At 42.6% G+C, this 26,874-nt stretch overlaps 1 protein-coding gene and 1 non-coding gene across 2 annotated transcripts in view; one reads left to right on the forward strand and one right to left on the reverse strand.

The window, feature by feature from the left end:
- The window catches only part of GNA14 (G protein subunit alpha 14), a 202,321-nt gene that overhangs the window by 143,253 nt on the left and 32,194 nt on the right, over positions 1-26,874 (reverse strand). The window lies entirely within an intron of this gene.
- On the forward strand, positions 22,759-22,865 carry LOC128579947 (U6 spliceosomal RNA). Its single transcript, XR_008378315.1, has one exon. It is a non-coding gene; the product is annotated as a U6 spliceosomal RNA (small nuclear RNA).

Genomic DNA, 26,874 nt, shown 5'->3' on the forward strand with positions numbered 1-26,874 from the left:
CTGCCCTCAGGTTGCGTGAAAGGAATCCTGAGGAAAGGTCAGAAATAAAACTGTCCAACTCAGGTGAGTAGACAGCGACCCAGTCACTTGCGCATTGCCTTCAGCTTGCTGCAATGTGCTGAAATGCATGTCACAGAATTTACAGAATGCGTTAGTTTCAACCAAACTAACCCTCACAAAGTGTACAAGAGGCTTAAACAACGCCAACTGCCAAAGATAACATGAAAAATCTACATCTGCCGACCAAAGTTGGTCTAGAAATTCAAAATCATAACGAAGATTTGGAATATGGACATAAAATCAGTAATGATGAACTTGACAGTACATCACATCAGGAAATAGTAGGATATAGCTATAACTTTAATGTCATAATTCCTACTTTGGGGAGCACATGTGCAAACATTATTTCACTGATGGGGAACACTATCACAGTTTGGAGACCATGGCTCTATACTACTAGCTTGGCTTTTTTTGCACCAGAGAATAAACATTCTGGCATCCTTGGATCAACTCCCCAACTCCCTTTGTCTCCAGTCCCATGATCCTTCCACCACCACTCCAACCAATGTTTCCGATGAAGTGGGAGTAGAAAGAACCCAAATTCCAATGCCTGCAAGGGGCTGGGAGAGGTCACAAAATCCTAAAGAGAAAAGAGTGTGTTTAAGATTAGAAAATGCCACCCCCAAATATGACTGAAGGAGACCAGACTATTCCATTCCAAACTATGCCCGTTTGCCAGAGGATTATTTTGAGCTGATTATTTTGAGAAACTACAGACATAGGGGACATTCTGAAAACACAGCGTAAGTTTTCCTTTTGTAAGGGAAATTCGCATCTATAGAGGAAATCTCCTTTTGTAAGGGTGTCACCTTCTTTGCACCAGGAAGAGAGAAGGATGACTCACTGGAGTTTTTTCTCAAGGAACAAGGCACTGAATGAAAGCTGTGTAACAAACCCTGCCCTTATTTAACATGCCTTTTCTCATTAACTCCTCATAACTGAACTTTCCCCAACACCCTCTGACCACTTCTCTGACCATTACTCCAATGGCAGGATTCCAGCTTCATGGCCTCTCATTCTGAACATCGTCTGTCTTCCCTGTGTACCTCTCAAGATGTGGAGCACAAAGTGGAATTTCTCATCTGAAGTGTGGTCTGAGTAGTATAGAACAGGATCATCACCTCCTTTTTCTCAAATAATATGCCTCTATTGATATAGCCTGTGATGTCTATCCACTGACCCCCATAAGTCTTTTTACTGGTGCTTATCTTCTCCTATGTCTTCCTCATTTATAATTCCAGATTTCTTTCTTGAGCTAGGAGAGAATTTTAACCTTTATATTACTAGAGTTAATGTATCACTCTTTTTTTTTTTTTTTTTGAGACAGTCTCACTACATCACCCTCTATAGAGTGCCATGGTGTCATGGCTCACAGCAACCTCAAACTCTTGGGCTCAAGCGATTCTCTTATCTCAGCCTCCCAAGTAGCTGGGACTACAGGTGCCCGCCACTACACCCAGCTATTTTTAGAGATGGGGTCTCGCTTTTGCTTAGGCTGGTCTCAACTTCCTAAGCTCAAGGAATCCACTCATCTCAGCCTCCCAAAGTACTAGGATTACAGGCATGTGCCACCATGCCTGGCCTTAACATATTATTCTTATTACCTTCTTCCTATGCCTATAGTGTATCCTTATTGTTTTTGCCTTCTCAAAATCTATTTGCTCTTTTTTTGTAATAGTATCTCTATTTCTTTCATGCGCAGTCTTAGTGGTACTAATAATCAAAACGATTTGCCTCCTTTTGACTTAGAGATTAACTATTACCCAAGGATAATAGTCAGTCTCTCCTCTCAAATCAGGGACACAAGAATTGGAACCAATTAGAATAGATACAATATTAATTCCTGCTATCCAGAATCCTAGAGCATCTTTTCTCACAAATGGGTTGTTCGAATTTTCTTCCAATTCCATGAGATCTCCAGTATTAATTTCCTATTGCTGCTGTAACAAGTTGTGACAAATTTAGTGACTTAAACAACACCAATTAAGGGTCTGGCAACCAAAATAGTCTCAGAGATGTCTTGAAAAATATATATGTGAATGGCCAAAGCAGCACATGAAAAAGGGCTTGTTACCATTAATCGTTAGGGAAATGCAAATAAAACTCACAGTGAGATATCACTTCATACACACTAGAATGGCTAAACTTCACAAAACAAAACAAAACATAAAATAACAAACATTGGGGAGGATATGGAGAAATTGGGAGTCTTATCCATTGCTGGTGGTAATGTCAATGCAGAAAACAGGTCGTTGGTTCCTCAAAAAGTTGAATTACCACATGACACAGCAATTCTACTCCTTAGTATATACCCAAAATAACTGGAAACAGGTACTAAAATTAGTAGGTACACACGTGTCTGCAGCATTATTCACAATAGCCAAAAGATGGAAACAGCTCAAATGTCTATCAGTGGGTGAATGACGGAAGTTATTGTGGTATTTACATACAATGGAATAGGAATCATGTATTGATAGGGGCTACAACATGGATGAACTTTAAAACATATATTAAGTGAAAGGAGCCAGCCACAAAGGGTCACATACTGGATGATTCCATTATAATAAATATCCAGAATAGATGTACCCATAGAGGCAGAACATAGATTAGTAGTTAGCTGGGGGAGGTGGGAGAAAGGGATGGGGAGCAACTGCTTAATATGTATAAAGCTTCAAGTCCTAAAAGGAAAGGGTTGGCAGGGCTCTGTTCCTGCTGGAGGCCCTAAGGGGGGCTTCATTCCTTGCCTTTCCCAGCTTCCAGAGGCCACCTTCTTTCCTTGGGTCGGGACCCCTTCTTTCACCTTCAAAGCTAGTCGTACCTTGAAATCCTGGTCTCAGAGATGTGTGCTTCAGTCATCAGTCTCCTCTGACTCTGACCCTCCTGTGTCCCTCTTATAGTGACCTCTGTGATGACTGGCACCACTTGGATAACTGAGGACACTCTCCCCACTTCAAGATTCCAATCCCATCTGCAAAGTTCCTTTTGCCATGTAAGGTTCAGAGATTCAGCTGTGGGGATCTTAGGAAGGTGCCCTCCTCCTACCGTACCCCCATATCCCTTCAATGAACTCTTCTGCTTCACTCAGCCAGAGTCTGTTGCTTATCACCACAGAATCTGAGCTGATACAAGGCTTTCTATTTTTCATCACTGTATTTTGAATGAATGGGGAATGTGAAAGGAACAAGCCAGACTTGGTGATGTCTTGACTATAACTGAGAGTGACCAAGGAAATCTGTAGGAATTTCATGTTTAGCATAATGCTTTCCCCAGGAACAAGGAAGTTATGCAAGCAGATGCTTAGTAAATTTCCGGGGCTGAATGAAAAAAAGGGTGCGAAGAAATGGAAAGTTTATTATATTTTATTTTTTTATTAAATCATAGCTGTGTACATTAGTGCAATCATGGGGCACCATGCACTGGTTTTATAGACCATTTGAGAGATGGAAAGTTTAAAGCTTTTAATCAGAGGAAATAGAACAGATATAAGACTGACAGACAGTAGTGAGAAAACAGAATTAACCACCCATAAAAATCCAAGTTACGAGGCTGTTAGCACACGTAGCACAAAAGTTGCTAACCACCCTTCTGTGTCGGGCAACACCCTCCTACTGTTAAGCCTGAATCTGAGCTTGACAGAGGTCTTCTCAGCCCCAGGAAGTCCTTCTGATGTTCCCAGATAGAATTAGCAGCTTTCTCTGCTCCAGAAATACATATAGAGTGCTTACTGTGTTGCTTTGAACTACTACAATCACAGAAAATTAGTCAAAAGAGGGAACATGTTTCTCCATGGTCTAAAAGTGCCTGCGACCCAACAGGGGTTCACGCACTGCATTAAGAAGAGCCAAGAGCTAGCACAGCTAAAAAGGAGACTTATTTGTTTTAAACATTAGAATTCAAAGACTGTCTTCATTTTTATTCTATTTCATATAGACTTTCCGATATATTTTTAAAAATCAAGCTTGAAACCACAGGGCCTGCTGGTGCCCTACTAAAATCTATTTAGTTCAGCAACTCTTAGGACCAGTTTATTAAAACCAGGCGTTGGTTTTCACAGGTGCATTTTTTGTGATCCCTGCTGAACCTCATGATCAAATAAATAATCACTTGCTAGTACCGATTAACTAGCTGAGAGGCCAGCCTATTTCTTCCCTGAGTCTCTGAAGGGTCAGGCTGTTTGCTTTAAACAAACTGCTAGTATTGCCAATTCACTTGACTTTGACATAGAAATTTTATTCAAGCAAAACAGAGTTGAGCTAGCTTATTAGGAAGACAGGGTTCCTGGAAGAGCAAAGAACACTCTGTTCAATCTATCAGCTTGGAGTTCAGGCATCACTTAGGTTTCATGCTCAAAAGCCATAGCATGAGTCAGCCTGCCTTGATAGGTGTATGTTTGTTGAAAGGAGAAGAGGTTGTTTGTTCATCCAGGGTGGAGGAAACACTGCATATGGCCTTTTTCCTCTCCCCTCAGGTTATAACCTTTAGTCAGTACACAGCGGGTAAACTGTAGGTTCTCTATAGCAATGCTGGTGGCCGGAACTGTGGCAGCACAGATCGATGGCCTAGGCTGGATTTTAATTATGACTATCCAGAGTTATTACCTTCAGCACCAAGATCTTAACTTCCTGAAATGATGCTCTATACACTGTATCTTTTACACTAAATAAGAGTAAAATCGATGCCTCATCTCTCCCCCACCCCTGCCAAATAATGAGACCGATATGTTTGTCTTAAACTCAGCAAAAATCCCCATCATTTTCCTAACCTTTATAGTTAATTCCTAAGCAATATCTTTCTGTAAAATAACATTTCTAGGCTTAGACTTTATACTGAAAGAAACTGGTGTGTCCACAATGTTGAGGGAGCACAGGTGAGACTCACAGCAAACCCAATAGGCCTGACCTAAGGATAGATGTGCTGAGCCCTTCACATGTTCTACGTGCTGTAAAACTCTCTATCCTCCCTGCTCCTCGGCTGGAAAAATGGCTTGGGATGGCCACGACAGCCCCAATTTCATATTTTTTTGTCCTGTTGCAAAAGTCAGCTCCCAGCTATGTGACCCAGTGTCTGCTTCAGAAGGAGAGACAGATGTAACACTGCACAAGGTGAAGGAAATAACCTTTTTAAAGGCCCATTTCCCCAGGGAACAAGCAAAGGTAATGTCTAGGTCACCCACATTAAAAACAGTACGATCATGCACAGAGTTATTAGGAAGACACCATTCCTTACTGATACAAACATCCCACATCCACATAGTTTCAGAGAACTAAGGCATTCTAGAACCGAAGCCGATCTTAACATCCAAATAAGAATGAAAAGTCTCACCCAGTAAACATATTTTTAAACATTTAAAATTGCTGTTACCACAGGCTAGGAACAGAGAGGAGGTGCCGGGCCTGGCTTTGAGACAATAGATTCCACGGTCTTCTCTAAGAATAAAGAAACGTAGGTCATAACCTTGATAGTACCAATAAAGCTAAAGTCATCTGATAGGGACAGGCAGCGAATGGCTGCATCACCTTGCTCTAAAGGTCTAATGGCTGCATCACCTTGCTCATCCTCCAGGAAAGCAGACACTGCACTGAAACGCTACATTTTCAGGACACTCGCCCACTGTTTCAGAGGAAAACTGTGCTGATCACACACTCTCTATGGCTGGTGCTTCATCTCCTACATCAATCCCTTCTTAACAGCAAGCTCCCTCCCTGCTCTCAGGTCTTTATCTGGTGTGCAATTACAGGAAGAATAACTAGATTAAAAGAAAGAATAGATTTCTTTCCCATTCTCTTTCTTTCAAAGCTACACGTGGCAGAGGGGCTAACTATCCAGGCCTTAGAAACAAATGTCCCTGCATTCAAGTTCTGACTCCTTTATTCCTAGCTACATGATCTTGGAGGACTCGTTGTAGCCCCTATTTGCTCATGAAGATAATTAGCAATACCTGCTTCTGCTTTAGTTTGCCGGAGGGAGAAGGTATAATTTATATCAAACATAGAACAGAGAGTGGTATGAACATGGCAGTACAGTGGCTCACTCTCTTTGATCAAATGCATCTCTCAGAGTAGTCTAGATTATTCTTCTGTCTGCTAAACCCATTCCCTTCCTCAAAAACCTTGGCTGGCTCCCCATTCTGACAGGATAATTTCAGACTTCCTGGTCTAGAACTCAAGGTCTTCTGACCTGACTTCCATTTGGGTTTCCCACCACTCCCCTCATGCTCTCAGCAGTCTGGCTTTCTGTGAACCACTGGAGCTTCTTGTTCATGTGCAGGACTTTCCTCTCTCAGCCTGAGGTGCTTGGATTCATTCCCCAGCATGTATGTCAGAGGTTGTAAACTGCTAACAGTGTGCTTGTGTGGGTGTGAGTGTGTGTGTTAACCCTTATGAGATCTTATTTTGGTTTTATCTGTTGTCAAAAATGGGAGCTTTCACTGAAAAAAAAGTAGATTTCTAGGTTCTCATGAAATATAAGATCCAGCCACTTTGGACCTGCCTTTCCAGGTGGCAACACTGGGAGAGAAGCCTTCCCTCCCCATTTGCCCCAGTCACCACCACTCCCTATAGCACTGTACAAGCCTGATTTACTCACGAGGTTACCACCTGCTTATCCCTCTGAAGGTATTTGAGTTTGTAGTCCCTAGTCTAAATCTTACCCATTGTCAACCCTTCATAAATTCTTCTTTGATTCTTTTGTGTTAGAAATAATTTTTCTTCTTTTTTAGCTCCATTTGTTACTACATGTCTCACTGGTAAAGTAAAGTAAAAAGTATTATCCTTTTCCTAGTTTATCGCCCTGTCTGAAGTATAAGCCTTTGGACACAGAACCTGTAACCGGCCTGTGCCTGGCTTAGCACCAGATACCAGCGGGCATTTGATTAACACTGTTAATTGAACAAAACCCAGGGATCTAACCATGAAAAAGTCAGAGCTGACAAGGCACACAGACTCCTCTGCCCCGGCTGAGCTAAGTTTCCGTGATTAATCATTCCTAGAAAAAGGCATCACAGGAGTTGGGTGGGGAGGAGAGGTAGGGACATTCGAGAGGGAGAGGGAATGGCATTCACAATTCCAATGCCCAATTTCAAATTTTGTCCTAGATTCATTCACAGAACAAAAAAATTCTTACTCTCTTTAATGAGACACATGCTCTAATTCTATATTTGGTTAGCACTTTATTTTGCCACAGACATTTTAGAATCACACAAAAACCATAAGTAGCAAAGCAGTATTATTACCCCCAATTACAGAGGAGAAAGCTGAAGCTGTAATTTGCATAGCAAAATACCCTCCTTAATGGTCCTGACTTTTGAAGGCTGAAAGGGATGCAAAGGCCTCCCTCAGGGCAACTTGCTGTCGGTGTCTGAGCTGGACAGCAGAGTGTCAATCTGCACCATCCACACTCTGATCAGGGCTGTCACAGCGCAGCCTGCCAAGAATCACAATCACCTGCTTTCCTACAAATTCTCCTTTTCAACTGTGCTGTCGAACTACACATTGGCAATGCAGAAAAAGGCTGAAAAAAAGACAAAGCCAGGTCAAATATCCACATGGTTTTAACAGCTTGTTTTAAAGTACTCTTTTCATTCTTCCCACCTACTGAGTCTACGAGAAGGTCTGATAATGCTAAAGCCACCTTCATGTATTGCACAGCTGTTCACCACTTAGAAAGTGGCTTGTAGAACTGCCTCCTTTCCACGTAATGCATCAGAATCTAAAAAGCCAGTTCTCCAGCAAAGGCCTCATTTATTGGATTCTCTACGGCATGGGGAGGGGATGTGATTGGGCAGGGAGGGGCAGGATTACCTCATCACGTAGACTAAATAAACGGAAAAGAAGTTGCAAAGATAAAGATGTAATTCAGCAGCAACATATTGGAGCCAAAAAACAGTCTTGAGTCTAGAGCTGGGAATTTAAAGGCTGAGGTAGGCCCATTCCTTGAGTTTAGGTTCACGTTTTTCCAGATAGTCAACATATCTAGTCTGCGCTAGAGACTGTAGCTGTCCTGCCAAAAAAGACAGAGGCAGAGGGTCAGATGTACCTGAGCACCCCTCAGCCTGCCCACAATGGCTCAGCATGTGAAGGAAAGGTAGGTCTCTATGGACCATCCCACTGTTCTGCTGGTGGCTCCACATAGAGTAAGAACTAAAAACAAATCAAAGCATGTTTTCCACCCAAAGTTCCAAGTCTTTGTGGGTAATGTGCCCACTCCCCCCCCCCCACCTTTTTAAGCTGCTTAGATCAGATCTGCTGGATGATTGAGGTCTTCAGAACTTGAGCTGCACTCTGGGAGGCTGAGGCAGGAGATTCACTTGAGCCCAGAAGTTTGAGGTTGCTATGAGCAGCCACTCCAGCCTGGGCAAGAGAGTGAGACTGTCTCAAAAATAAACAAATAAACAAATAGAACTTGAGCTGAGGTGACACTTAAAGCTATAGAGCTAGTCAGTCCCGATGAAGTATCCTTTTTCCTAGTCCCTCTCAATTTAAAAATGGGTCCCCTGCACAATCTGAAAACATAATAGGTTGGCTGATATCTATAAAAAGTGAAAGATATCAAAGGGCCCACCAAGAGTAATGAGAAACCCTCTTCCGAGCTACTGCTGAGTTTGTAACTAACAACTCTCTCAGAGTGGAGGACATTAGGCGTGGCCTCAGGCCCACCAAGGTTTGCTCAAGTTTCTCCCCAATGACTATGCCTTCCCATGTGCACTGGGAAAGCAGCCTGCACTCAGCACATCCCTGCCCCCTGCAAACAACTCTGTTTTTGTTTCAAGCAAGGAGATACCAATGTGTTATAAGAACACCGTGGGCCCTTGGGGAACAGGAGATAAGCAAAGAGCATTTTGTGTATAAGCATGAGGAATTAAACTAAGCCTTTCACGTTGCCTGCCTCTGCCTGACATGCCATTTCTCAGAATTCCCACCTTTCTCCAATGCCCAGCTGCAGCTTCACCTTTGAAGAATCCATCTCTGACATGCCCAGATGATCTTTCCACTCCTCCCTTGGCATCTGCCCTGCAATGGAGCTGTGGGCCACATCCCATGCTCAGGCTGGACTGTTGGCCACTGTCGCCATGCCTTTCGTATTTGCATTATCCATGCATGCCCCTTGGAACAGTCCATCCACTAGTACACAGCTGATGCTGAACGAATATTTGTTAAATTAATATTTGGATTTATCCCTTGGCTTAGCTCATCAAGAACTTGGGAGGCCAAGTGAATGAATTACAGATGGGAATGTGCTTGCTCTACCAAATATGCAAGTACAGCCTTGTGAGCACAGAGGATGACTCTTCATGACAAATGCCTTTGTCACATCCTCAACCTATTTGACGGAAAAGTACCATTTATCAAGGGCTGAGCTGAGCGAGCGCAATGCACACACAGCCCATCCTGCAGAAGAGGAAACCATTGGCTTTGACCCTGAAGTCACACACACAGTAAGCAGCAGCAGTGGGCTTCAGCCTCAAAGCCCTTGCTTTATTAGTCTAGCACATCATACCACTCCCTTCCGAACCGTTGCTCCCAAAGCCAAATGATGATTGTGTGACTATCAAACATCAGGTTTCTCATTTCCTTTTTGCTTCCTGGCTACACTCAACTAACCCACGCTATCACTTGACAGACATGTGAATGTGATAAAGTCAATCTGGACGGTACCACAGACAGGAAATGAATTTTACTGTGGCAAAATTCAAATTGCAACCATTCTAACAAGACAGAGATAGGAAGAAAGCACTCAGGCCGGCTAGGCATGTTTTCAGAAGACAAGCACCTCTTCATAGACCGGGATGATTTTTTTTAAGCAAAGACAAGATATGAGTTCTTTGGAAGATTGCCCAAACACTAGGCTACACTTATCTCCTAGGAGGAGGAGAAGGGAAATAGCACTTTGGGGCACCCTCAGACACACAGGGAAGGAGCTGTTATCTCCCCATAAAGCCTAGAAGGGCACAAATGCACTTCCGAGTGCACTGCATATAAAACACGCCCAATGTCCCAAGGGCTTCCAGACATAACAACGCAAGGCCGCTTCATGTCCTCTGCATTACGACAAGCTTCTCTTAGAAGGCCAGCTACACCTAAGCTCAGCAGCTACAGACATTGTCATTATAGACACAAATGTCATTCTCTGCATCAAGCGTAAACATAAATGTCGGGATTAATAAAAAGATATAATTTGCCGAGTGACTGAAATTAAGCCATGTTCATTAAGATGATCATAACAACCTTCAAAGGTTAATAGCATTTTACAACACTTTCTTAGTTTCTTGCCAGAGACTTGTTGCATATAACATGATATTGCACACTTGATAGTAAGTATTTTTACCTAGGATTAGAAACAGAGATCTGAATGAGCAATCCTAAAAACTCCCTTTTAAGATTCTTGCCGTCCCCCATGCCTCCACCCCCTGGGATCCCATAATGAGTGCTACTGATGCTATAATGTGGCGTGCCATATTAAATGTCTGTTGGGGGTACACTTCAGGTGATAATGTCAAACGAAAGGAATAGGATTCAGAGAGTACAACAATCTCAGATAGTCTCAAAAAGAGAACAAAGAAGTTTGGGCATTTTCCTACCTTATTTCAAGTCTTGGATGTCCAGCCTCATTGAGGTACAATGATACAGCTCTTGGTAGCATCCCAACACACACTATTCCTTAGAACCTAATCCAGTGGTTCTCAACCTTCCCGATGTTGCAATGTATTTTCATTGTTAAAAAGGGGTCACGACCCACAGGCTGAGAACCGCTGAATCTGACTCATCAGAACTGCTCTGACAAACCAAGTACCTTGCTCACATTTCATCTCCTTCTAAAGGAGTCACATTTATGTGGTGTAAACCCTTTTGGCCTCACAGCCTGAACTTCTCTGGAAAACCAACTATGTTAGCAGAAATGGCTATCACTAAGTGGCCTTGAATAAACACAGTATAACTTTAGAGAGAAAACAGTTTGGGGGGGCGGGACTCAACACTTCCTCAATAATGTTTGAGAAACTCAATGGTTTCTGCCTCAATTAAAAAAAAAATTTTTTTGGACCCATCTCCCTCCGTAAGTGTTCTAAATGTTGGTCTTGCCAGAATTTCCCTCCTCAGCACTCTTCTTGGTAGATTCTTTTCCAGGAAGACAGAAAAATAAGATATTTGATAAAAGTCTCCCTTTAAGCTTTCTCTAATAAATTTTTCTATTAAAAGCTTGTTTTTCAATACATGGAACCTCTTTCCTTTTGTCTGTACTGAACCTGGCGGATACATTTTGTGGTTTTGATCCAAATTATGAGGTTGGGCAAAGCGCTCTAGTATTTTTAGGATCTCTACCATTTAAAAAATTTGGAATTGATCAAGTATACTTACCACTAAACAATCTTTGGTAACCCCATACCTGGGAAAGAATAGGCACGTTAGATAAATGTCTGTTTACTAAATAAACAAATAGAAATCCTATCCATCATTCCAGAGCCAGCTTCTCTCGTCGTCACCCAGGCCGATGGTGATTTCCTAACTCTCACGTCACACATTTATCTCTTTGGTGAGATTTGACCTCCTGGGAGCTGGTTTTGGATTCTCCTTTGTATCTCTCATATCACCTGGCATGTTACCACACAGTAACTCCTGCTCGATCCGGCATCAGAATAAACACAAAATGCATATTTTCCTCAAATCTAGGGGAGAAAACAATCTGCTGGAGGATATGTGGAGAGTCCCATTGCTCCTCAAACCCAAGTAAAAAGCAAGGAACTGGGATCAAACCACTCTTCATAGAGTTCTTTCTAATTCATGACCAAGCTATGAACAGAAGGCAGAATACCAACTGGGCTCTAAGGTAAGGAGCCACGAGGGCCCTGTCCTCCTAGCTGTCCACACTCTGGACATCTGCTGTAATGAGTTGTCTTCAGGAGCCCCTGTTTAAGTGAACAGCATCGTGGTGATACTAAGACAACCAGTTCATTCCCTACCATGAATCATTCATTATTCATCTGTTGAGTACCTGCTCATGTCTAAATAATAACCATTGAAGATGGGGATGTGAGCAAGAGTAACACTGCCTTGAGGACAGCTACATGTAACTATTAAGCAACATATGAAATATAAAAATAGGTGAGCACACCAAGTACTACAAGCATTCAAAGAGGGAAATGACTCTTCTTGAGAAACTCAGGAAATTTTTCACAGAGTTAATTGATATTAGAGTTCAGCTTTGCAAAGTGAAAGGGATTTTACCACATGCAAAGTAAGGAAATGGTATTCTGGACGGTGAAAACATTGGCAATATAATAGTGTGCCTGGAACAACCATTTCTATTAATTTGTTAGTTTGAATTTATTCATCAAGTTATTAGGTCTTTGGTAAAATGAAGGCCCTGGAAATATAATAAAAGACCACAGAAAAGAGATGTTTTAAATAGAGAAAGTAGAAAAGTGAAGCTCTTCTGTGGGACACCGAAGGAGAAATTCTCTAAGAGACTGTGGGCCACTCACACTTCATGCAAAGTGTGGTAAGTGAGGGCTGAACATGCTGTGGTCTGCCCAGTGGATTTGCTCTGAGATGTAACCTTTTTCTAATTTCCACAAAGGCCCGTTAAAGGCTAAATGTGGCTTTGCTAGTAAACAAAATTTGATAGTTATTCAGAAAACAGAGCTGAGTGGGGACAAATGCCACCAGTTTGGTAATTTAGATAAGCACGTGCCAGCTGGGGTAGCCTGCTGTGGTCCGCTTCCAGGAACAGCTTGGCCAAGGACAGACGTGTGTGCTGGACCACACACGTGTCCCTCAGCCTAAGGCATCTCGCCTGGCAAGCTGTCCCTCCCATCTTCCATCATAGCAAGCTGCATCTCTCTCGCAGGACACGGTAGCTAGTGACAGTACTAATAACAAATTTATAGAACTAGCAAAACAAAAAGGTATAGCTGTAGAGTTAGTATTTGCATCGGAAAGTATCTCAATTTTAAAAGCAAGGTAATAATGCATCGCTTCATGATCTAGCCATTCTACAAGGTATACATACTTCAAAACATGTTATGTACCATAAACATACACAATTTTTATTTAGTCAACTAAAACATTAACAAAGGCCTGCTGTAAACAGTCATGAATGTCCTTGTCTGGGAGCCTTTTCACAACTCTTCAGTTAAAAATGTATTGGAGGACCAGATTTGATTATGATGTCCAAATTCCAAGTAAAAGGGGAAAGAAAAGTCAAAGTACACCCCTCTTTCTCCTTGTTATTAAAAATTATTGCAAGCCTATTTCCTATCCTGACAATGGGGTTCGAGTATTCTTACTAACAAAGAGTATTCATTAGTAAAACCAATTTAACCTTTTTTTCATATTAAAATTGGAAAGCAGTTGACTTTTTTCCTTTAACTACAACCTGGAGTATACAGGTCGATGTGCAAATTCTCCTTGGCACAACTGGGAAATGTGTAATCTCCGATTTTTCCTCCACGAGCCCAAAATATACAAACTTCCTAATGCTTGTCACATGGTACCCCAGGGCTGGTGAAACAATTTGGTTAGTACCCCTTAAGAAATTCAGGAAAAATCCAGGCATAGTGGCTCACACCTGTAATCCAACACCCTTGGAGGCAGAGGTGGATGGATAGCCTGAGCTCAGGCATTCTAGACCAGTCTGAGCAAGAGCAAGACCCCATCTCTACTAAAAATAGAAAAATTAGCCAGACATTGTGGCGTGGTACCTGTAGTCCCAGCTACTCGGGAGGCTGGGACAAGGGGGCAGGGGGATCTCTGGAGCCCAGGAGTTTAAGGTTTCTGTGAGCTAGGATGCCACAGAACTCTACCCTTGGTGCAGAGTGATACTCTGTTTCAAAAAAAAGGAGGAAGGAAGGAAAGAAAGAAAGGATGGAAAGGAAAAAGAAAAGAGGAGAGGAGAGGAGAAGAGAGGGGAGGGGAGGAGAGGAGACAGGAGAGGAGAGGGGGGGGAGGGGAGGGAAGAGAAGAGAAGAGAAAAAAAAGAAAAGAGAAAAAGAAAGAAAAGAAAGTCAGGATAGCCCAGAAAGCAGAGATGAGAAACCAGAGTGTGAAAAACAGACTACAAGTAATGAAAAGATCTAGGGTTCTTTGGGAAAGAGAAGTCAAAGAAAGAATCTTTTCACTCAAGATTAATTAGGTACCAACATCAATGCTCACAAATACAACCCTCATGTACTCTAATGGAATACATTTTAATAAAGTTCTCTGACTTTACATGTTTTAGAAATAAAGAATTCTAAAATTTTCAAAATGAGAAAATTATATTTGGGTAACATAAATTCTATTCTTTCTACCTGACATAGAAAGAAACATCATTTGCAGGAGAGGATAGCTCTGCTAAAAGAGGAAATGGGATGAAAATGAAGTGAGTTTAGGAAAAGCAATAAAATAACTTCCTAATTACTAATTAAACCATAGTAGATCAAAGCAGCCTGCAGGATCTCTACTGGAGAAACAACGCACAAGCCACCTTGCTGTCTAGGTCAACGCTGCTTCTAAGCAGCGGCAGGCAGGTGTCTGCCCGCCTGATGGAGGCCTACTGGTGCCTGCCTGCTGGTTGGAAGGGCTCCCTTGATTGGATGATATTGATTGCCTCTTAAGCACTCTAGTCTTGGTAACAAGGTTTCTCTTCAATGTTTTGTAGAGTCACCAATGTATCTGCTTTTCCCAGTGACTCATCTATCAGGGGTTGCAAAGTGAGGGCCAATTATAGGCAGTCCCTGGGTTATAAACAAGATAGGTTCTGTAGGTTTTTTCTGAGTTTCTACGTAAGTTGGAACAGATACTTTACCTATCACCCATAATAGCCTCTGTTCATGTGAGTTGTACACCAGCCAGATGTTTGTAACTCCGGGACTGCCTGTAAACCTAACCTGCATACAGACACTCCTCAGTCCTGCACTACGGTTTAGAATTATTTGATTCTGGGCATCTTTCAACAGGCCTCATACTCTTGGAGCCGCCTCAGTCAACATAGGTTCTCACTGTCCTCAAATATATACCTGGTTGGTCCTGTTTTTATCTGAAATTGGCCTCTCCTCCCATTAACAATTCTGCCTGAATGAATGAGCAAGTTCTACATTTGACCCCTATCTGCCATGAAACTTGAATCATGCTCATAGCATTGATATTTCACTGAGGTTCAAGTTTCCATCTTTTAAAAAGATTTAAATCACCATCCATAGCAATTCTCTACAACCCCTCCACGCTATAGACCCAATTTTTTCCCAATTTTTTTTGTAAACTAATTGTTTACAAAACAATTAGTAATAACTCATTCACCATTCTCTGACCCCACAGTAAATGCAATTACCAATGCGTTTCAATAAATGGTGGGAGAGCAGGATGGAGAGTGTACCCCAGAGAGCTCAGAGCAACCCCACTGCAGCCACCAATCTGGTGACTGTCACACATCAGCAGAAGCGGCAGCTGCTGCAGCCAGCCCCAGTCACTATCCCCACAGCCTACCCTAGAAGTCATGGTCACGGCAACTGTGAACAGTGAGGCCAGGACCCAACAACCATCCGCCAGCCCCACCCTCAACGCTGCCAACACAAAGCCTGGCACCACCATTGGTGGCCCCAGGGCTTCACATCGGGTTGGGTGCCTGCTGGTGGGGCAAGACCACCACAAAGAAGGTTTCTGGAACAGTAAAATGACTCAATGTAGGAACTGGATATTGTTTCATCAACAGGAATGACACCAAAGACAATGCATTTGAACACCAGACTGCTGTAAAGAAGAGTGACCCCAGGAAGGCCCTACACGGTACAGGACATGGGGAGCCTGTGGGGTCTGATGTTGTTGAAGGAGAAAAGGTTACGAGGCAGATGTTACAGGCTGTGTTGGAATCCCAGTTCAAGGTAGTAAATTCACAGCAGACTGTAAACATTATAGGTGTTATCCACACCACAGGGGCCTCCACACACTGACCAACAGAATTACCAGAATAGCAAGAGCAGAGAAAAGAATGAGGGATCCGAGAATGCTCCTGAAGGCCAGACCCTATAAAGTGGGCCCTACCACAGACGAAGTTTTCCACCTTACTACATGCGGAGACATTATGGGCACCGAGCACAGGATTCCAACCCTCCCTGCAGGGAGAAGTGAGGGAGGTGCTGACAACCAGGGTGCAGGAGAACAAGGTAGACCAGCAGGACAGAATATGTATCAGGGTTATAGATCAGGATTCTGCAGGGGGGCCCTCCTCGCCACAGACAGCCCAGGAGAGGACAGCAGTGAAGAGGAGAAAGAGAATCAAGACCCAAGGTCAGCAGCCGCTTCAAGGCAGGTACCATGGCAACCTCACTGCTCTGGGGGCTGAGCAGGGCAGGGCTGAGTGAATGCCGCTCACCATCTCCACCATCTTCTGGTTTAGTCATCCCACAAGGAGAAATGAATATGAAATTCCAGTAATAAGAAAGGAACAAAAGATCGGAGCTGAAAACCTCAAGCGCTGGCTTTTTGCCCATTGACAAGATAACTGGAACTATCCGTCTTATCTAGGCAGCATGGGGTTTTATCATTTTTATCTAAAGACGTCTTTCTTGGTAATAAACAAATATTTTTTATTAAAAAGCCTGGTTTTTCTCAATATACTTCTAAAGGTTTTTAAATGGTTTCATATCTGGTCAAGTTGAGATTTTTAAGAATTTCATTTTTAATTGGGAAAAAAAGTTTACAACTTGATTGTTTCAAAAAGTCAAATTGCAAACACCTGTTAATAAAGGTCTTAATTAATTAATGGTGTGAAAGGGAATCCAATGATTGAATGGATGGATTCTGTACCTTGTGTAGATGTTCTCATTAGCCCTCTCAGCCCACCCCTGGTTTGTAACTGTGGAGCCGTTTCATTCTCTGCAGACCACAGAGGTCTCCTCTGCAGCACAGAGCATGGCTTGTCTGCACTTCACCTTCAAGACAACTATGTACCTCACGTGCTTCCTCTTTCCTTTCTTCTCTTTTATCAACTTTGTATTTATGGCTTCTCCCTTCATACCAGAGCTACACCCAGAATTTTCCAAATTTAAGAAACTATCAGGGCCGGCCTCACAGGCGTGTGATCTGCGTCGTCACACAGGGCCTCCTAACCTTGAACGGCCCTGTGCTGGGTTTCATGCTCTACTGTTGGCAACTTGAAATTCTCCATGATTTTTTGCATAAGGATTCTACATATTCATTTGCCCTGGCCCCACAAAGAATATAGCCCTCCTGAACATATTTCATCTGCCACCCAACTCATAAATATCTTGTATGTCTAAATTACACATCCTGGCTGACAACTCTGTCTTGCCTTCTTTAAAGTAGGGCAAACATCCGCTTGTGCCAGGCTTTTGACAAATCAGTGGTTCTCAAAGTTCAGCCCACGAAGGTCTTCATGCAGTTGGCCAGTTCATACTGAGCATGGGTGTGCTCATATTCTTCTTTCATGAGCAATTACATTAATGACAAAACCAGGCAGCACTTCCTACTGTTTCAAAAGCAATGCCCTTCCTCCTTGCCACTGCAACAGTTTCCGGGTGTGACTACAGAGCATGTCTGGGGTATGAAATGTTTTGATCTGATGACTGTAAATCTCTAAGAACCACAGATGCAGACCCCAAACCACACCTACTTGTGTCCTCAGGATTGAGCACCAGGTACCAACTATCCTGGGGAAGCAGAAAGAGATAGAGCTTTAGCCTGGGTCTGTGATTCCTAAACTGAGAAGACAAGTCCTTTGGGCCAGGATCCACAAAGCCATAGAGAAAGTCTAGAGATTCACTACCACTCATGGGAGTTAATCTGAAACATTATTTTTAATATGCAAATAAATATTTTACAGCATAATGTAAAATCCCCACTACCTTTTTGTAAGTATAAGACTTCTAAGCTATTTCCTGCTGAAACACCATTGCCTGATTCTATGCCCACATGCCCAGGCCTGCTGCTTCATTCTCCTCTGCTGTTAAGGATGCACTGGTAAAAACGTTTGCCCCACAGACAAATATGAAAAGGCCTTATAGGCGGACAGTCCTGTGCTTTAAATTCAGAGGAAAGCAAATATCTGGTGGAGATGAGGCTTCCTAGCCCACTAAAAAATGTCAGAATGTCACAGGTTGAGGCTGACCCTCTCTTATTTTGGCAAAGCCCTAAGTGGAGGTGTGAAATCAGCACAACAGGGCGGGATGCAGGGTTGATCCTTACACGTTGTCACTAATGTCATTCTGGGTGAACCTGCATATTGGAACAAGAGGACAGGCTGATCACTGTCTCAAGTCTACATTCCCACAGACACTGTCTGAAAACGCAGCAAGGTAAACCCTTCCTGGCTTTGCCTCTCATCCCGAAGCACCTGTGAATCCTGCTAGTCCACCTTTTGGTTCTTACCAAGGAAGTAGAACGACATGGCAGCAAAGTCACATCATCCAGAGCCATGTGGTGGATAAAGAAAACATGGTGTATTTCCACAGTGGAATACTGTTCAGTCTGAAAAGGAGGTGGCTGGTTGTGGTGGCTCCTGCCTGTAATCCTAGCACTCTGGGAGGCTGAGGCAGGTGGATCCCTTGAACTCAGGAGTTCAAGACCAGCCTGTGCAAGAGTGAGACCCCATCTCTACTAAAAATAGAAAAAACAGCTGGGGGTCATGGTAGTGCCTAAAGTTCCAGATACTTGGGAGGCTGAGGCAAGAGGATCTCTTGAGCTCAAGAGTTTGAGGTTGCTGTGAGCTGTGATGCTACAGCACTCTACCAAGGTGAAAAAATGAAACTGTCTCAAAAATAAAGGGAGGAAATCCTGTCATTTGTGACAACATGAATGAGCCTAAAGGACATGATGTTAAACGAAATAAGCCAAAAATTTGGACAGCATGTGCTCTGATTTATATGTGGAGTAGAGAGAGGTCGAACTCACAGATGCAGAGAGTAGACAGTGGGTACCAGAGCCTGGGTGGGTCAGGAGGAAAGGGGAGACATTGGTCAAAGGACTCAAAATTCCAGCTAGACAGGAGGAATAAGTTCAAGGTATCTGTTGTGCATCATGGTGACTACAGCTAATAACAATATATTATACACTTAAACATTGCTAAGAGAATAAATCTTAAGTCCTCACCACAAAACAAGTGTAAGTATACAAGATAATGAATGTTAAACAGTTTGATTTATCCATTGCACAGTGTATACATGATGTGTATAACAAAGCATTATGTTCTATACTATAGATACACACAATTTTTACTTGTCAATTAAAAATGTTTTTAAACTCGTCTGTGTGTTTTCCCTATGCTGGAAGGAAAATACAACTTCCTTATCTCAAAGACAAAGCATCAAAGAGGAGAATCTGAACAACGAGGCCTTGCTAAGTTTCCCTTCGTTCATTACTGTTACAGTGCACTCTTTGTCCAATCCTATCTCTTCCCAAAAGTCCACTCTTCATCAAATCTCGCACAGAGATACATAGAGATGATTTCTTTGGGTCTTCATCTCCTTATGAAGGTTCCATATTACATATAACTTTTACAAAATAAACCTGTGCTTTTTCATTAATCTCTCTTTTGTCATAAGGGCCTCAGCCATGAACGAAGGATAGGCAGGGGGGAAAGGCAGTTTTCCTTTCCCCTACACCAGATTTTAAAAGACATAGGTCCCTCCCCTTCCCTGAAAACAACTTTTCATTTCACAAATTCTGCATCTAGTGATAAGACTTACAAAATAAGGATGGTTGACTTCAGTTCACATGAAGCCGTGAACACACAGCGGGGAAGCCTCTGCCCCCATTCAGGGGAGTGCAAGCAGCAAAGTTGTGGGACAGCGCCCTGCCGTACTCTAACACAGGAAAAACGAGGGGAAGGCGAGGTGATGACTCCCAGGGAAACTTCACCTGGGTCCGTTCAAAGAGCAAGGTCAATGCCACGAGTCCTTTGCTCAGACTCACCAATATTTCTCTCCTTTCCACCTTGAGGCTTAATAAGTCCCTGTCACGTCCCACTGAACAGAGACCTTCACAGATAAGACTGACTGTCGGAATTTTATTTATCTTTTTTCTCAAGAAGCATCTAAGCGTGTTCTCTTCACACGATAATCACTGACTGCTGTGTGAGGGCCAGTCTGACCCTGTGACCCACACAGCGTCTGGCACAAAGAAGTGCTCAACAGGCATTTGTGGAATTTTCTAGAAGCCAAGATCCCTGTTGCCTGCTGACACGTCTTATCCGTCTTTGTATCAGAGAGAAGGCTCAAAGAAGGATTCATGAATGTGGCCTTGAGCTCTGCTCTGTTTCCTTACCATTTACCATGGGTGACATGTAGGCTAACAAAGAACCATCCAATGAGAAAGAAGGCCAAGACTAGAGATTGGAAACTGCATTTGTAGCAAAAAAGCTTTGGTTCTAGTTGTGGTTTTATTTATTTATTTATTTATTTTTGAGACAGAGTCTCACTCTGTTGCCCCAGGCTAGAGTGCAGTGATGTCAGCCTAGTTCACAGGAACTTCAAACCCCTAGATTCAAGGGATCCTCCTACCTCAGCCTCCCAAGTAGCGAGGACTACAGTCCCCTGCCACAACACCCAACTAATTTTTCTATTTTTAATAGCGACAGGATCTCATTCTTGCTCAGGCTGGTTTCAAACTCCTGAGTTCAAGGGATCCTCCCACCTTGGCCTCTCAGAGTGCTGGGGCTGCAGGCATGAGCCACCACACCTGAACTACTAGTTCTGATTTTTCACTAAGGAGCAGGCTTTTCCTTTTGGTTTCAGTTACCTGAGCTGAAGATAATGAAGTTGAATAATGATTTCTAAATTCCTTTCAGGTTCTAAGATCCTATTGTAAGTGGCATTATTTTTCTCCTCTAAGAAAACAACTACATAAAAAATTAGCCACTGGCAAAGAGCCTCTCTTGATAAGACATCTCCCTTTCCTGTTAATGGAAGAAAAAAATTTAAACAATGAAGTAATTCAGGAAATGTTTACCAGAGCAAGATGAACTGGATTCTTCAGTGGGCTGCTGTGAAATGAAACAGAAATCACTGTAAGGGCTTTATTATCCTCCTAAAAGGAAGAAAACTGTTCTGTCCTTTTAAGGCTTTGACCCAAGAGAAATTACCAGCCGTTAAAAGTTACCGTTTTTTCTAAAAAGGTAAAATTTATCTCTTACCAACAAATTCTGAGAAGGTTATTTTTCTAGTTACTAGGATAATAAACCTCATTCTTACTCCATCTTTCTCATCTTTTAAGTGCGCCAAAATCTCTTTAAAGTCAAGCAAAAACCATTAAATTAGTTATTTTTTGAACCAGATAATGAATATTACTCTTTGATTATACAAAATCAGAATCTCACCCTCTTGGACTCTTTCTTCATTCATAGCCTCCTCTTTCCAGGAGGTACATGACCATTATCATGAAAACAAGTAAATGCTATGGGTCCTGCATCCTGGTGTACTCACCGCCTCTTATCAAAAGCTCAAAATAATTCTTCCATAAATGCTGCCATCAACTGGGTTGCAAAAGGTTTAATTAGTTGGAGTTCATGGGGGAACAGTTTTCCGGTTAGATGTTGTGAGATAGCTGCTGAATGACTCAAAATCCTCAACTTCCCCAACCCATTTATTATGGACTGTGTCCCTCCCAAAATTCATGTGTTGAACCCTAACCCTCAGTGTGATGGTTTTATGCATAAGGCCTTGAGGAGGTGACTAGGTTTAGATAAGATCATAAGGGTGAAGCCCCCACAATGAGCACCAGGCCTGCTTCTCTATACCATGAGAGACCATAGCAAGAAGGCAGGGGAGGGTCTTCATCAGAACCTTGACACCTGAACCTCAGACTTTCCAGCCTCTGAAACTATGAGAAATCAAAGTCTGTTACTTACGCGACACAGTCTATGGTATTTTGTTATGGCAGCCCAACCTGACGAAGACAGCTTCTTACCTGGTAAATAATGATTTATACAAGATGATTTGAGATCCTTCGCAACTTCAGCAGCCTTCAACAATAATGAAAAGACAGACAGACCACCACAGAATTAGAGTAAGAGAATTTCAAGTTACTCATTGGCTCATACAGATAAGAGATATCAAACGTCATGCTGAAAAAGACCTAAGAAAACAAAGTGATTTTGCTGATGAAGCCTAAAAAACAGAAACCACCACAAGTCAGTGGGCAGGGAGAGTGGCTTCATGGTGCCAATATTTGAGGCAGATGATTTAGGCAAGCATGCATGGGAGTGGGGGAGGCTTGGCAAGGTTGCTTGGATGGCCTGCTGGCTCAGACCCGTGTAGATGTGTCTTATGCAGATTAGCACCAACTGTAACTCAACCACCTGAAGGGTGGTGTGAAGAAAGGCTGTGGTAACCAGGTTTCCCAGGGGCCAATTCTAAAGCACGTCACAAACTTCTGTGACTGTTGATAGTCTCTCTTCAGTGCCTGCTTGCTGCTCTGGATTCATTGCTTAGAACTGTCATAACACAATACCATAGATTTGGTGGCTTAAATATCAAATTTATTTCTCAAAGTTCTGGAGGCTGCAAAGTCCAAGATCAAGGTGCTGGCCCATTCTGTTCTTGGTAAGGGCCTGATTCCTGGCTTGCAGGCAGGGACTTTCTCACTGTCTGAGATGAAGCAGGAACCCCCCTTTTATGGGCCCAATGCCCACCCCAAACATGGAAATAAGGGAAAGTCTTGAGTCCCTTCAGGGTAAGTTCTGGGCACTCAGCTATCCTTGAAAAGTGAATGGGCAGTGCTCGCTTCGGCAGCACATATACTAAAATTGGAACGATACAGAGAAGATTAGCATGGCCCCTGCGCAAGGATGACACGCAAATTCGTGAAACGTTCCATATTTTTTTCTGTCAAATAAAAATGATAAATGCAAAAAAAAAAGTGAATGGGCAACCTGAGGAGCAGGGAGATAGTAATAACAATGGTCCTCCAGGGAAGCCATGATATTAAGATGGCATCTTAACATATGTTCTAGAGTTGTCTTTCAGAAATTCCCAGTGGGTAGAAAATGTTGATAAGGGGGAACTGGTTATGATCACCATTTTTTGTTCTAAGTTTCTCACTGAAGGGCCAAGAGAGAGTCACACTCAGCTCAACATCCCTTTCAGCTAATCAAAGAATCTCTGAATCCACCTATGACCTACAAGCACCCACTTCAGGGTATCCTACCTTTTCAAGCTGGATCAATGTATTCCCTCCATGTACTGATTTATAATTTTTTCTGTAACTTTTGCTGTTCTAAAATGTACCCCTGCCTTTAAAAATCCTTGCTTGCACATCATCAAGTCTTAAATGTCAGCTGCCTGTTCTCCATGCATGACGCCATACAATAAGAATGTCTCTTTCTCCCTCTACAACCCTTGGCTTTGGTGTCTAGTATTGCTGCACAGAGTGAGCAGACCCTCATTCGCTGTGGTAACATACCCTCACATGGGGGAGGGAGAGAAGAGGAGACAGAAAACTCATTGGCACTAATCCAAATGGACTAGGGCCCTATCTTCATGACCTCCTAAAGGTCCCATCTCCTCATACCATCATACTGGGGGATAAGGCTTCAACATAAGAATTATGAAAGGACATTCAGTCCATAACTTTCCTCCCCTACCCATCCAAAATTTATGCCTTTCTCAATTGCAAAAGGGGTGAGGCTTTCACAGTGTACCTCAGGACAGGAAGGTTCCTAGAGCCATGGGGATGATGGTGCCACCTTAGTGGGCTCACAAGGCAGAGCACCGAACCACGAAGGATCATTCTTAAGCCGTAAGATCGAATGGAATTTGCCTTGCTAGATCTTGAACTTGCTTAGAACATGTGACCCTATTCTTTCTGATTTCTCTTTTGGAATGGGAATATCTATTATACCTGTCCCTTCATTGTATTTCAGAAGCAGATAACGTGTCTGGTTTCACCGGTTATAAATTTTCCTCAATATGAATCCTACCTTAAATTTTCTTTGGTATGAATCATACCTTAACATCCATAGTCAGACATAGAAAGACAAGTCCTGTGTGATTTAATATAAGTGAAATAATAAATAAACTAAAATAGTTCAAACTCAGAAGCAGAGGTGGAATGGTAGTTGTCAAGTGCTGGGGAAGAGAAAGAAAGTGGTGAGTTTATGGTGAGAGGATACAAAATCAGCTAAGCAAGATAAAAAAGTTCTGGAGCTCTTCACTACAGCATAATGCCTATAAGTAACACTACTACATTACACACTTAAAATTTGCTAAGAGGGTAGGTTTATGTTAAATATTATTATCTTTAACAATAACAATAAAGGGGGTAGGAGGAAACTTTGGGAGGTGAAGAATATGTTTATGGCCTTATCCCCAAACTCATCAAGTTGTATACACTGAATATGGACAGCTTTCTACATGTCTATCATACCTCAATAAAGTGGATTTTAAGAAAGACTCATTCATTCATGAGCTGACTTTGTAGAACGTGAACTAATTTAGGAAAGTCCCACCATAATGTGGAACGTGCTGATAATTTTCCTCTCAGTTGTGCCCATCACTTTATCTTTCCTTCCTTGCCAAAGTTTTAATCCTGCTGGACATGAGAGGAATATGGTCATTAAGGATGAACAATTGTTTCTCCTGCAGCGTAAGGAAAGAAACAGCAGCTGGAAGAGTGGCCTGTGAACTGGTAGACTTCTCTTTTGGAAATAAGAGTGTGCTAGGCTCAGCTATAGTAACAAATAAATCTCTAGATCTCAGTGACACAACAAAAATGCCTTTTTCACTCATGAATATAAGGTTAAATGTACATGTTCGTGGGCAGGCATCTTTCCCCCAAATAGTGACACAGAGTATAAGGCACCATTTCTCTTGGACCTCTGCCCTCTCTACCTCAAAGTCTAAAAGATGACCACACGGGATAGACAGGATTGTGAACGGGAGACTTCTTACAGGCAAAACCCAGAAATGATGCCCATCGCTTCCACCCACATTCCAATGACTCAACATATGTCCCTTCCATCTCATTGTCTCTGTCACACTGGGTCAGCCAAACCACCCTGCATCCTCAGTTCTTCAGGTATCTGGTTAAAAATCCTTTTTTTTTTTTTTTTTTGCAGTTTTTGGCCGGGGCTGGGTTTGAACCCGCCACCTCCAGCATATGGCGCCGACACCTTACCCCTTTGAGCCACAGGCACCACCCTAAAAGTCCCGTATCTTAAGTGTTTTCAGTGGGTTGTGTCAATCTGAGGCCCTATGCAGCGTAATTTTGACACTGTGTCACATTCGAATAAACATGAGGCAACAAATATGTGCTTCATTCTGACTCTTTCGCATTCTTCACAAAATACCAAAAGGGAGACATATTTTTTATTTTCAGAATGTATCCTCAAAATGTTCTATCACTGTCCCTCCTGGTATCTTCCACTCAGAGAGCAAATGTTCCCTGAGGCTCTCCTGGCCTCCACACTCTCTCAGATAATTCTCCCTGACAGACAGTGCCATAACTTTCCTGTCTTCCCTTCACCCACTAGAGTCTTGTATTTTCCAGAACTTGCCTTCCTCACTTCATTAGCGTTCTCTCCGCATCATCCACTGCATGGAGACTCCCTCAGAAGAGTCTACAGTCTGACCCAGTGAGAAAGAATCTTTTCCTCAAAGAAATCAGAGGTGGGAGATTGCAAACAGTCATAATTTACTGCAAATGCCAAACGTAGTGAAAGCAGCAGAAGCCAGCTTGCCTCCTAGTGGGTTATAAACTTGGAAAGACCGGGGAGTTTAAAAGTCTCCTTTAACTGAGAATTCACTTATGTTTGTCGGTCTTACTTTTCTCTATACCTGCAGTTCTTGGCGCAGAGAAAGTTCTGATTGCCTGTGGAATAAAAGCAAATGGTTTAGATGCTGAAACATATGTACCAGCTGCACTGTCACAGAAGCTGGACACAGAAAGAAATGGGACCGGCCACCCGATTCGATCCATCTCCAAATCAACTATCAACTTCGTAGAGGAGAAAAAACTCTCCCAGCACCTCTCAGAAATTATCCCAAATTGAGATGTCAGTAGACAATGCTTTTAAAGCTACTAAAGAGAAATCGATTTTAAGAGACATTTACTTACAGTGTAGAACAGGCGTCCTCAAACTTTTTAAACAGGGGGCCAGTTCACTGTCCCTTAGACCATTGGAGGGCCAGACTATAGTTTAAAAAAGAACTATGAACAAATTCCTATGCACACTGCACATATCTTATTTTGAAGTAAAAAAACAAAATGGGAACAAATACAATCACACCACTTCATGTGGCCCGCGGGCCGCAGTTTGAGGACGCCTGGTGTAGAATATCTGACACACCTTCTTTCTGCTTCAATTTAGGGTAAGTGTCCCCTGTGTGTGGCAAGGTTCTGCCCAGGCCCCATCACCTCCAAGAAAACTTTCTCAAGCCCCAATCATTAGGGAACAGCACTTTTCTGCTCTTCTTATTCCAGATTCTCAGCAAGGGCTTCCTCCCGCTGCAGATCACAGCACCAGATTGGCATCCCTCCTCCAAGGAGATGAGACCCTCCATCAGAGCAGAAATGTGAAGCAGGAGCTGAACCCAGATCTCCCCCCAACCCAAGTGCAAAGGCTTTTTTGTCTTTTAATCAATATACACAGTTCTATACTTAGAACATCCCACCTCAGTCCTCAGAAATAACTCCTGTACATATACGTTTAAATAATGAGTGAAGAACTCCATGGTACCCAAGGCTTCACTTTGCACGCACACAGAAGCTGGCACACAGTAAGCTCTCAGATATTTGAAGGAATAATTGATTCTTTAAAAAGCTACTAAAAGCACAGTCATTTTCTGAAAATCCTTCCCTCATATGCACACACTATCTTGACACTACATTGCCT

Source organism: Nycticebus coucang, chromosome 2 (assembly GCF_027406575.1).
Source record: "Nycticebus coucang isolate mNycCou1 chromosome 2, mNycCou1.pri, whole genome shotgun sequence".
Lineage (NCBI taxonomy): Eukaryota > Metazoa > Chordata > Mammalia > Primates > Lorisidae > Nycticebus > Nycticebus coucang.